Source organism: Fistularia commersonii, chromosome 6, assembly GCF_037954325.1.
Source record: "Fistularia commersonii isolate RoL2024-O1a breed Wild chromosome 6, RoL_Fcom_v1.0, whole genome shotgun sequence".
NCBI lineage: Eukaryota > Metazoa > Chordata > Actinopteri > Syngnathiformes > Fistulariidae > Fistularia > Fistularia commersonii.
This window is the reverse complement of record NC_141289.1, coordinates 13388125-13399024: the sequence shown is the minus strand read 5'-3', so window position 1 is coordinate 13399024 and position 10900 is coordinate 13388125.

Below are 10900 nucleotides of genomic sequence, written 5' to 3'. Positions count from 1 at the left end.
CGCCATGGGATGTTGCAGTGACACCACATGAAAACTTAAGCACTGGGTATGAAAGGTTGTGCTTCTTAAATGTGGGGATATAAATTTTTCATCATCATATAATATCGGAAAGAACTCTGACAAATGATCCAATACATCTGTTATAGATACAAAGCTTGTATTCAAATATTCAATGGTAACCAGAAGCTTCATAATGCACCAAATAATTTCAGTCTAATAATATGATCTTAAAAATTAAAATTAAACAATTTGAGTGAAAAATTCCAAATAATAAATGCAATTATTCTAAGAACCTTTTGAATAGTCCCTGCATGTTTTGATCATATTACAATAAGTGTTAAGTCTCACACGTGTGAGATTTAACAAGTGTGAAATCATTTAACAAGAGATTTAGTAAGTGTTAAATGTCGTACAAAAAACAATTGTATAACAGTCTATGAATTCTAATGAAAAGAGAATTTGCAATTAATTTTTAGAGGACCTGCTCTCAAGTTGAAAATGTCTACATATGTCAAACACCAACAATTGCATCGTCTTATTCCACCAGGTTGAAATTGAGACATGATTAAGAGTGTTTCTCAGAGTGCTAAAGTTGCATCTGCTGCTACAACACATTTCTTCAGACTCAGATGACGCCACAATGAAAATATTGTAGATTTAATTTACTCATGAAGCTGTTTGGTTCTGAGTGATTTGAATACTTTCACCTGTCCTATTGGTGGTTAAAGGAATTGCTGAAAAAAATTTGGCCAATATATCCTGGTCACCAAATATTACCACACCAGCTGTTAGTTCTTTAGGGTCTTTGGATTCAAAGGTAGTTGGGGAAAGAAAAAAAAGATTCATTTGGAACAGAGCTTAGACAGGCACTCTGGGCTATCTCAGCCAACTGACTTGATTTTTGTGAGGAAAGGCTAAATGGGACTGTGCATTGTTACAAAAAAAAAAAAAAAAAAAGGAGAACAATGCAGTCTCCGTATTTGTGTGTTATTGCATCTGAAATATCGTGAAAACTAATTTGAGATCATAGTGTATTCTCACATGAAATTGCAACTGCATCAGTGAGTGTTAGTACGGTCCACTGGATTTCTGCTCACACAGCTGGCTATTAGGAGTCATATGGCAGCCTGATACAGGGCCATTAGAGAGGTGTATGCTTGTGTGTGTGCATGTGTGTGTGGTAGGATATGGACGCAGGTGCTCTGTGGGCTGATATTACCCAGGATGAGGAAAAGAGGTTGTGGGGGGAAGGCGGCTCTCTGTGGAGCTTGCAAACACACCTGTGATCCACTGCTAACATGGTCTCACTTGCAAACACACAAACCTCACACTTTCTCCCTTCAACATGACACTGCGTCATATTAATACACACTCTGATAAACAGGCTAATATTCTCAAATACAGCTTTCAAACCACCGAACACAACGCATCGCTTTGTGTGATGTCTATTTCATGTATATATCAAACAGGGTATGAAAAGCAACTCAGACTCTCCCTTTGTATAAAAAAATACAGGCCAAACCATCTAAGTATGTGTTTATGTTACTTTGTTCATAGTCAAAAGTGCCTCTTATTTCACAAAAACTTTGTTTATTTAAAAAAAAAAAATTACATTGTTTAACATTCTTTCAGTTATGAAAGCAGCAGTTTATAAAAGTCATAATTAAGCTTTCACGTGACAGTCCTGCCTGGCGTCGCTTTACAAAAGAATGCACAACTCTCACGCTAGCCATCGTACACATTTGATTTCAAACATTTTCTGAACTACTGATTTAGAAAATGAAATTGAAGGTGAACTAGGATGTTCGGAGCGATACAGTGGATGATTAGAACCAACATCTGTGATTATTTAGCTTTCTATGTTGTCTTTCGAACATATAAATCAGAGGATTGAGCCAAGAACTAACAGTGACAGATCTCTAGCAGATAACATCTTTTCATTTAGTCACGTCATATAGCTTTGGTAGATCTGAGCTCAAATCAAGTCATACCTGGGAACATAATCGAGACTCACCGGGGGTAATCTTTCCCAGATTTATAAAGCACCTAATGGAAATAAGACCAAAGGTTCAGTGTTCTGTGGGTTCTGTGTTCCCCAGTACCCCAACAATCAGTCTCTTTGGGTTCAGTGTTGATCAGCAATGAACCCTTGACATACGGCACTGGGTGCGTGTTAAATACTGAAAATAACACTGAACTCTGAGAAGCAGACATCCCAATATACCCATGTAAGAACACTGAAAGCTGAATGGCGCTCAGTTGCATGAGGCTGTGATGCAATCCACCGGTCATCTGTGAATTAGTAAACATTAGCCAGTTTGAAACATCCTTTAGATTTGTCTGTCATTAAAAGAAAATCTATTGTTTACCTCAATGATTCCTTTGCTTGCTGTAATTATCTCCGGTTGCACTATTTAACTATTTATCACCGGTTACAAATCGCAGATCAGCGCGGCTCTCTCATCCTGACACAAATGTCCAAATGTGAAAACTCCCTTTAATTAGCTAAGCATGAAACGGGTCAGAGAACAACCACATCACATCTCCTTTAAAAGAAAACGTTTCATTAAGGCAGCTCGGCTGCATTAGTGGTGGACTGGAGGGTTTTGATGTGCTTGTTTTTAAATAGAGCCAGTAACATATTTACACCCACAAAAGACATTCAAAGTAGGTTCTTTTATGAGCGTGATAGTAAAAAAAAAAAAAACATTAAAAACTAATAGGGCTCAAACTATGTCTGGAATTTGTTAATTTAATGTTCCATTTATTTCAAGTAGCCTAGTAAAAATCTATATTTATTTCAGGCATTGAACAAAACTTGCCATCAAATAAACTGAAATCTAAATTAAAGTGTTGTGTTTTGGAACGACTTAAAAAATTTTACTTTTGGTTTGTACATTGATGCATTTAGCCAGCTATAATTGGGTCTCAACAAATGATGTTGAAGCAGATGTGTGTCCATCACCCAGTGTAGGCAGGGGGGCTATCACAGGTACATTCATTGTATCCATAATATCTTGTGTCAGATGGCTCGACATAAACAACTCACAATCACACAAATACAACTTTATCAACACAAGCCTGGAGTCATATGTATCATGTAAGTCCATTTAACCATTGACGTTCAAACGAATGAAGAATAAAACTGTAATATTGTACACTGGGTACCAAAGGGGAAAAGCAAATAAAAATGTCTGATATATAACTGTTCAACCACATAGCACACTATAAAATTAACACAAATGTGTATGATCAGGATTCAAAAAAGTATAATTAGGAGTAACTTAGGTATGTTAAAGCCAATGAGTTGTAGAGAGAGAGGGGGAATATGCAAACTCCAGACAGGACAGAATTGTCAGATTCAACAGAATTGAACCACAGACATTCTTGCTGTGAAGCAGAAGCACTAACCACTGTGCCATCTGAGAGTCAAAATTAACTTTGTTTCTCTCCTGGAAGGAGTCTGGGTAAATCAATTCAAACACATGGCATATACCAGTTCAAGCAATTCTGCAATGGTCAACAATATCATGACATTAGCATCTTAATTAACTGGTGAATCTGACTTACACCACTATTTTTATTCTGAGACAACAAACAAGTTTTAAATTAATTGCAGTAAAAGAGAACCCAACATTTCTGAGTGTGGCTTTTTGTGTGAGAAGAGATATCCAACATTCAGTGACTGATGACTTGAAATGACTGATTGATCTGCAAGTTATTCTTTAACATATTGTATGATCTGGGGCAGTTTTGACAAACAAAACGTTCCACACAAGTTCCCACTGAAAACTCAATCATCATTCTGACACCAAAAACCATTATGTGGAATCCCACAGTCCCTGTCTCGGGACCTGTGTTTTGATTATACAGGATTTGATCAACTGGCAACAAATACAAAACAGACATGTCCTGTTACATTTTGGTGAGCTGCACTTTAACAAGTAACAGGCAGAACAGGCTGCGATACTGAAATCTCACTTCCCTCACAGACATTTTAAAAGAAGTCACAAAAATTGTATTATGTTAAACAATAAATTGCAATATGGCAGAGCCTGGAGTTGAATATTTGGTTCTGTTATGCGGCGGTACATATTAAGTAGGAGAAAACTATTATTTTCAGAAGTTCAGTATTAATTGGAACTCAGTGTCAAGACAGGTAATAGTAAACCCAGATTTACCAAGAGAATAACATTCTTTTTCTCCTATTTTTTTACTTCATATGTACCTATGGGAGCAGTGAAAGGAAATTTGAATAATTGCTACAATCTCCCTGAGGTTTTATCATGCTACTGGTCTGCTAATATTCAGTACTCTTTTGAGTCACTGTGGTTATGTAACAACAATGGCCAAAACCACACTCTGTAAGTAATTACGTCAATGCGCAATGATCTCACATCACCACACTGGGTTTCACACCACATCCACCACCTGCTTTGGTAAATTCTTAAAAAGAAACTTCTCATTTCACGAGTTGTGTGGAAAACATCTTATGACAAGATTATTTGAATCATACAGTGAGTTAATGGAGTTTGGTAGTCAGGACAGTTGCGAATGTTCCCATAATTTATCATTTTAATTACTAAATCAGAAATAATTTAACTATTTTGCAAAACCAAACCAAATTGCAGTGTTGGGAACTACTAAATTTTCCATATACAAGTGATTTTTGTTTTAGAGGGACATGAGAGAGGATGAATTGATGAATTATACAGTTGTGCTTTGGACTGATACACAAAGACTCATTTTGGTTCTTAAGATCTTTTTTGCCCAAATATTGCTGAAAACCTCTAATTGGGTGGCAGATTGGGAAGGTCTTCCTTATGGCAAGTAGGTCCCTGGGGGTCTTTCTGTGTGGAGCCTCCATGTTCTCCCCATGTCTTCATGGGTTTCCTTCTGGTTCTCTGGTTTCCTCCCACAGTCCAAAATGAAGAATGCAAAATGCACATGCAGTAGGTTCATTGGAGACCCTGAATTGCCCAGGCATCTTTATACGTGGCCCTGCGATCGACTGAGGACCAGGGTGAATCGAACTTCTCCCAGATCTCACTATCCCAGTGAGATCTGGGATAGGCTCCTGCACCCCCTGGGATTGCAGACTATGCAGTATAGACAATGAAAAAATGACTTCAAATTGAATACCCATCCATTCATCTTATGCCGCTAATCCTGCACTCAGAGTCGCGGGGGATGTTGGAACCGATCCCAGGTATTCTCGGGTGAGAGACGGGGTACACCCTGGACTGGTCGCCGCTCAATCGCAGGGCCACATATATAGACAAACAACCATTCGCTCACTTATTCATTCAGGGCAATTTTCCCATTTTTTCCTATTAACCTGCCTGTTTTTGGACTGTAGGAGGAAACCGGAGAACCCGGAGGAAACCCACACAGACATGGGGAGAACATGCAAAAACGATTGTCGGAATCAAACCAGCATCCTTCGTGCTGTGAGGCCAAAGCTCAAACCACTGCGCCACCATGCCACCCATCTAATTGACTAATAATGTCATTCTTCAATTACAATTCTTGGTATATTAAGATGTATCACTGAAACTGAATTTCTAACTGATTTAAGTTACATCCAAGCTAATTCTGCCAGTGGTAACAAACAGCAAAGTAGATAACTGTGCACTGAATCAAAGGTGAGATCCCCACAGTCTTCTCTCATATAAGAGTCAAACGTCCACAAGCCATTAGAGCTCTAAGCAAGCACAGCTGGCTGGTTGGTTGGAGGCTCTTGACACCAGCTGCAGACACTTGTGCAGAAAGAGCCACCAGGTGTCTGGGATTTCACGCTCCTTTCCTCCTCCATTGGTTCCCATGTGCAACTTGCTGAACCGTTACCGGGAGGGATTATCGCCGGCTGTTTTGCCGTGGTCCCACAGCAGTACGCCACGCTGCATGTCGACTAGTGCCTCGTCTCCCTCGCCAAAGGCAAAACAAGGTGTGTTTGGATATATTTTCAAGTTTGCTTTCAGTCACGAACTTTTAGAACGTTGATGGATACAGGCTGCTGGCTGTCTGAGGACTCTTTCTCACCCGACAATGTTAGTGTGATTTGATATCCATTTAGTTCACATTTTAAACATTTTTAGCCAAAACAAAAATCTGCAACTAAATTCTAATCCAATTCCACCTGGACTCCATAAATCATCCGTCTCACACTACATGTAAATGAATATAAACTGTGAATATTCACTCTTTGCAATTATATTTCTCTTGAATTAGAGAAATGTTCAACACAGAGTATAGCCCCCCCCCCCCGCAATACGCACACAAAAAATGTCTTTATTTAACCTTGCATATAATCAATTGATTACTCGGTCAGAAAGTGAATTTGTTATTGTACCACCTAGTTTTTCTTTAATAAAAGATTTTACTCTCATCTAAATTATCAGGTTTTATAAGAAATTGATTTAGAAGACCTGTGTTAAATATTTGATTTATCACATTTCTCCATAGGTGAGTCAGTGCAACCGGATGAAGTTTGAGACGCCTCTGACCCTCTCTTTTCCTTCCCCCTCCATCTTATCCTTTTTTTTTTTTCACATCACCCTTCCTCTCCTCTGTCTCCCATCTATCTAATCATGGCTGTTTGAAGCTTAACCAGGATTGTAAACAGAGAAAGGAAGTCTTCTGAGAAGTAATCAGACACATGCACGCACACGTGTAGTTCATGTACATGAATTCAAATGGTCTTTTGTAAATGAACTTACACATGACCATGGATATAGCAAACACAAGTCTATGGAAACATTTTAAAAAGCGCATATATGCGCATTGATTCATTTGGAGATATAAACTGTCGGGTGTAACCATATACAAAAGCACATAGATACAATTGTCTTTGGTAGAGACCAGTAACTGCCACGGCAGACAACTGCAAGCAATTACAACAGTTAGTGGTTCTGCATTGCCAGCCAGCCACACTGCATGTTTAGAATGCAATCGAACACAAATGTCATAACAGAAGTTTTGAGACAAGCAATATGCATCAAAATGATGTTTGGGCAGCAGAGGACAAGGAGGATTAGGAAACGGTAGCCGGCTCCGTTACAACACTGCAGTGACTATTCTCTGCTCATCAAACCCACATTCTGTTTTTTTTTTCTTTCTTTTTATGTTTTGTAATAAAAAAGATGTTTACCTTGGCTAACTGAAAGGCTGACGTGGATAGCCTCTCAAAAAGCTTAGTATTTCCTGATTGGGTTATATATGGCTTACATTCTAGATGGCAAAAGAATATGAATGTAACCACTAGACCTTATATTATGCACTTTTAATAGCTATCAAATGATTATCACACCAATATCTACTCACCATACTGCAGGATCGGTGTGAACCCTGAGCTTGTTTCCCTGCCCATCGACTGACCCATCTGGAGGGGATGGTAGACAATGATACTCGAAGTGTGTTCCTTTTTTTTTTTTTTTTTGTCCAATCTTCTCCATGTAATCTTGTTGTGCCCCTCCAATAATCGCTTCTGTTCTTCATTTTCATGTATTTTTCTTTCTAAAAACTATGTGGACAGAGTAGTTTTGAGGGTTGAATGGCGCTAGTAGCCGGTCCCCGCACATTATGCAGAGCAGGTGTGAAGCATGTGAATCACCTGTTGCAATAATCACCTGTTCGATTAAGCAGAATAATCAACATTTTCAACACATCTTTCTTTTTGCTGCAACTCTGACATCCTTCTGGGATCTTGTTGTTGGGTCTTTTCCCCTTTTTTTGAAAATAGGCTTTCCAATGACATTTGGTTGCAGGCCATTTTAGCAAAGGTTAGCTTGCCAACTTAATGATGCATGGAAAAACCCTATGATTGGGTAAAGTGCAGGAGTGAGGCGCAGGCGGAAGTAGCAATTTTTCATAACAAAACACCCATAAGAGTAATGAAAATAAAACGCATATAATTTCTAACTACTTTTTTTTTCCTCTCATTGCAGCCTGACACCAAATGGTTCACGGCCTGGTGCTGGTCAGCGAGGAGGAAACCCAAATATCTGCCTGCCTCTGTGATCCCATGTATTAGATGATCAGAAACCTCAGTATGGCCCATCAAAAGGAAATTTGCTCAAGATTCATTTGACTCTCTGCTGATTCAAAGTTGAATGGTAAAAATTAGCAGAAAGGTCCATGTATGAATATTTTATGGTAATGTCACAATTTTACAGGTCTTAGAGAGAACAAAACTGTTAAATTGAAAAGTCATGAAAAGGTTTGTTGGACTGCTCATGAGGCTGTTTCATTTGAGATGCGCAAATACTACAAAAAATAGTTGTCGGTTGTGCTGACGATTCATCTCACAGAGGTCAAAACTTTTAGAGCAGTGCCCAGAAGTACCATGGATAGATTAGTGGTTCATTTCTCTGAATAAACCACATTTTACAGATTCACTGTTTTTTCTGTTTTTGTCTTTGTTGCCACTTTTCTTTGGTTTAAAATATAATCAATTCTGTCCAGTACAATATCTGTATAATATCCCATCTGACAACCCTGTTCCACATGTCTATATTTATCTATCCCATGTTTTATTTAATTAACAATATCCGCAGAAGGCTTAATGGAGTATCAACTTTGTAAAACAAACAAGAATGGTAAAGGTTAAGTGAGTGTGTATCATGCTGTATACAAAGTGGCAGAAGCATCATTCACACAACATTCGGATACAGAGATGATCCAGCACAGCAGGAGAGCATTAACGGCTGCTGCTGGATTGAGCGTCTCTAACTCAATTAAGCCGAGGAGGAGAGCTTCCAAGTGACTAAAACAAGGTTAGTGGGTGTGTGTGTTTGTGTGTGTGTGTGCGCACGCGCAATGGTTCTTTATCAAGAGACTTACAGGCACAGAAGAGCGGACAAAGCAGTGGAAATCCTGTTATCTAAAAGTACTCCATTAAAATTAAAAAGACCTCGATGAATCCCGAATAAGTAAAATTAAAGAAGTAATATTGTTGAAGTGTACTTCAAGAAACAAAAGGAAAAGTACCATTTATGTAGACAGTATTATGTGGCTCTTATATTGTGTGCTGCAAACCTATTACCTTCAATAACATTATATATATATATATATATATATATATATATATATATATATAGAATATTGTACTATATTTTTTTTCTGCATGTTTGTTTACACACTATGTTGGACCCATGCCAAAAACTTGCATAAACTTCATTAAGTGTCAAACTCAAGTAAAATTTTCCATGATGTAACTATTTCCCTCAGCTGAGTGTCATAAGGGATCGCTGTGAAATATATCCTAGGCTGTTTCACATCTGTTTTTAGAAATACTTTTACTGTTTATCAATGACTGTCATAACACAATTCATGTGCGCAGCAATTACTTGAGTTATTCCTCATTTATTTTTACTTGTATTACTTGTCAGGCATTAAGTTTTAACTGCGTTATTCCCGTCCATGAATATGGAGAGGGAAAACAACTAATTTGGAATAAATTAATCCCAAGCGGACCAGATTCCAATAAACAGGGGATCCCGCAGAACTCACAAAATCGAGGCCAGAAAAAGTGCTCTAAATTGAAGTGAAAAAGTGATTCAGAAACTCAAAAAGCATCGAGGGCGGATGTCATGTGGGATTCAAAGACAGTGATGAGTGATGCCGTCCTTCCAGCCCGGCTTTGCTGTCACACCTTCAGTCCGCCAGGTTTTTCTGTGTTAAGAGTATGTTTTCTTTCTCATTTATCATTTCCATTGAAACTTAGTTCCTTTTAAGGGACTGTCTGAATATCTAAAAATTGATCAAACAAAGCTTCCAAAAATAAGAGATTTCTTGGGCTCTTAAGGGAAATCATTTGAACAATTTCACTTGGACGTCCTTCAACAATTATGTGGTTCAGTGCAACCTGTTACCGTTCTCACTTTAACTGTTTAAACGGAAACACAGTCTGGTTGTGCATCTCAAAATTAATGTTTCGCAAAAAGCTACAGAGGTGTTTTGGTGTTATTCGTCCGCCTCTGCTTCTGATCCTGATAGTTCAAGAACCATCTTAGCCTTGGAGCGGATCAACCAGATCAGCCACATCTGCCTGTCCCTTACTTTCTGTCCTCCTCCATCTCTCCAGTCTTCTGTCTCCTGGCAGGCAGCAGTCTATCTTACACTGGGACTCGAGCCTCCTCACAGGCCCAAATTTCATTAATTATAAACCAATATGCTGCTGGCAGCCCCTCTGGAGAGGACTTTACCCGGCGCTGGCATCTGTTCAGTACAAACACAGCGAGGGGTGAAGGCATGAAGGGAGGAGAAAACAAGGACATCTCTGACTCCCACCATGGGTGAAGCATGGTGCTGTGCTGAGGGACAAAAGGCAGGAGGGTTTTTTTCCAAAGTTCATATTTCAAACATGAATGTCAGGTGCAATCAAAGTTTTTTTGGTTCTGGGCAAAAAGGATCGAACGAGATCTGAGAGAGTGGCACCGATAAACCCAATCCGATCAAGAGAAACATTTTTTCTGAATGTTTTTCAAATCTGTTTACTTCCTGTGAAGTAACCATCAACACAAGAAGAATAACAGGAAATGCTGCACACATAAAGTAAATGACTGACATTCCTGGATGCTTACAAACCATAACTTGTATTTTCTATTGATTTCATACCACAAGAACTTAAACCAAGTTGTGGTTTTTACTCTCTGCAATAATTGTGGCTCTTAAACTTCAAAAAGCCTTTCTGTTTGTTCACCCTTTGAAAGAATTTATCTAAATTTGTTTTATTTTATGTTATTTGAATTCATCGGAGATGGCGAGGGAAATGCTGTTCATGATTGTTCGCAGCAACCGGTCTTGTAAAAATGCGATGACACATTTGGCTCGGTGGTCAGTATAAACATCATTTTTAGGTTTATCTAAGAGTATATTGAACAATTGGTAGGTCCAGTGT